The sequence below is a fragment of the Arachis stenosperma genome, chromosome 9, assembly GCF_014773155.1.
Source record: "Arachis stenosperma cultivar V10309 chromosome 9, arast.V10309.gnm1.PFL2, whole genome shotgun sequence".
Taxonomy (NCBI): Eukaryota; Viridiplantae; Streptophyta; class Magnoliopsida; order Fabales; family Fabaceae; genus Arachis; species Arachis stenosperma.
In genome coordinates this window covers 116359501-116362294 of record NC_080385.1, presented here as the reverse complement: position 1 = coordinate 116362294, position 2794 = coordinate 116359501, and the positions used below count along the sequence as shown (strand labels likewise).

General features: G+C 39.7%; 1 non-coding gene across 1 annotated transcript; it reads right to left on the bottom strand.

Moving 5' to 3' along the window:
• Window positions 1–1068: 1068 nt before the first annotated feature.
• LOC130952859 (small nucleolar RNA R71) lies at window positions 1069–1172 on the bottom strand. Its single transcript, XR_009075035.1, has one exon. It is a non-coding gene; the product is annotated as a small nucleolar RNA R71 (small nucleolar RNA).
• Between the last annotated feature and the right edge of the window lie 1622 nt (window positions 1173–2794).

Sequence of the window (2794 nt, the reverse complement as noted above, 5' to 3'; positions counted from 1 at the left end):
ATCAAATCTTTTTAATTTCTAATTTCAAAATCTTTTTCAAAAATCACTTTATCTCTTTTCAAAATCATATCTTTTCAAATTGTTTTCAAATCATATCTTTTAAAAATGTTTTCAAATCATATCTTCTCAATCACATCTTTTTAAACCCATAACTTTTTAATTAAATCTTTTTAACCACATCTTTTTCAAAATAGTTCTCAATCAAATCTTTTTAATTTCTAATTTCAAAATCTTTTTCAAAAATCACTTTATCTCTTTTCCACTTTGATTTTCGAAAATCAATTAACATTTTTCAAAATGTTTTCAAATTTTTTTAATTGAATTTTCGAAAATTCTCTTCCCTCCTTCCCACATCCTTCTATTTATGGAGTACTACTCCTTCTAAATGCACAATTCGAATTTTATCTATTAAAATTCGAATTCTCCTTCTCCTTCTTCTTACTATTTCTCTTTTCCTCTGACATTTCAAGGAATCTCTATACTGTGACATAGAGGATTCCACATTCTCTTCTTCTTTTTCTATTTCTTATGAGCAGAAGCAGAGACAAAGGCATTCTTGTTGAAGCTGATCCTGAACCTGAAAGGACCTTGAAGAGAAAGCTAAGAGAAGCCAAAGCACAACTCTCTTTAGAGGGCTTGACCGAATTCTTCAAGGGAGAAGACATGGCAGCCGAAAACAACAACAATGCCAACAATACAAGGAAGGTGCTTGGTGACTTTACTGCACCTACTCCTGATTTCTATGGGAGAAGCATCTCAATCCCTGCCATTGGAGCAAACAACTTTGAGCTTAAGCCTCAATTAGTTTCTCTAATGCAACAGAATTGCAAGTTTCATGGACTTCCAATGGAAGATCCTCATCAGTTTTTAGCTGAGTTCTTGCAAATCTGTGACACAGTCAAGACTAATGGGGTTAACCCTGAGGTCTATAGACTGATGCTATTCCCTTTTGCTGTGAGAGACAGAGCTAGAATATGGTTGGACTCTCAACCTAAAGAAAGCCTGGACTCTTGGGAAAAGCTAGTCAATGCCTTCTTGGCAAAGTTCTTTCCTCCACAAAGATGGAGTAAGCTTAGAGTGGAAGTCCAAACCTTCAGACAGAAGGATGGAGAATCCCTCTATGAAGCTTGGGAAAGATACAAACAATTAATCAGAAGATGTCCATCTGACATGCTTTCTGAATGGAGCATCATAGGTATTTTCTATGATGGTCTCTCTGAACTATCCAAGATGTCTTTGGATAGCTCTGCAGGAGGATCTCTTCATTTGAAGAAGACGCCTGCAGAAGCTCAAGAACTGATTGAAATGGTTGCAAATAACCAATTCATGTACACTTCTGAGAGGAATCCTGTGAACAATGGGACTGGTCAGAAGAAAGGAGTTCTTGAGATTGATGCTCTGAATGCCATATTGGCTCAAGAACAAAATATTGACTCAACAAGTCAATTTGATTTCTCAAAGTCTGTCTGGAATGCAAAATGCACCAAACAGTACTAAGGATGCTTCATCTGAGGAAGAAGCCTATGATCCTGAGAACCCTTCCATGGAAGAGGTGAATTACCTAGGAGAACCCTATGGTAATACCTATAATTCTTCATGGAGAAATCACCCAAACCTCTCATAGAAGAATCAAGAGAGACCTCAACAAGGTTTCAATAATAATGGTGGAAGAAACAGGCTTAGCAATAGCAAGCCTTTTCCATCATCTTCTCAGCAACAGACAGAGAGTTCTAAGCAGAATAATTCTGACTTAGCAACCATGGTCTCTGATCTAATAAAGACCACTCAAAGTTTCATGAATGAAACAAGATCCTCCATTAGAAACTTGGAAGGACAAGTGGGTCAGCTGAGCAAGAAAATTACTGAACTTCCTCCAAGCACTCTCCCAAGTAACACTGAAGAAAATCCAAAAGGAGAGTGCAAAGCCATCAATATGGCCGAATTCTGGGAGGAAGAAGAGGCAGTGAACGCCACTAAGGAAGACCTCAATGGGCGTGCACTGGCCTCCAGTGAGTTCCCCAATGAGGAACCTTGGGAATCTGAGGCTCAAACTGAGACCATAGAGATTCCCTTGGACTTACTACTGCCTTTCATGAGCTCTGATGAGTATTCTTCCTCTGAAGAGGATGAGTATGTCACTGAAGAGCAAGTTGCTAAATACCTTGGAGCAATCATGGAGCTAAATGACAAGTTATTTGGAAATGAGACTTGGGAAGATGAACCTCCCTTGCTCACCAAAGAACTGGATAACTTGTCTAGGCAGAAACTGCCTCAAAAGAGGCAGGATCCTGGGAAGTTTTCTATACCTTGTACCATAGGCACCATGACCTTCAAGAAGGCCTTGTGTGACTTAGGGTCAAGTGTGAACCTCATGCCCCTCTCTGTAATGGAGAAATTAGGGATCTTTGAGGTGCAAGCTGCAAAAATCTCACTAGAGATGGCAGACAACTCAAGAAAACAAGCCTATGGACTTGTAGAGGATGTTCTGGTTAAGGTTGAAGACCATTACATCCCTACTGATTTCATAGTCCTAGAGACTGGGAAGTGCATGGATGAATCCATCATCCTTGGCAGACCATTCCTAGCCACAGCAAAGGCTGTGATTGATGTTGATGGAGGAGAGTTGATCATTCAAGTGAATGAAGAATCCATGGTGTTTAAGGCCCAAGGATATCCCTCTATCATCATGGAGAAGAAGCATGAAGAGCTTCTCTCAAAACAGAGCCAAGCAGAGCCCCCACAGTCAAACTCTAAGTTTGGTGTTGGGAGGCCACAACCAAACTCTAAGTTTGGT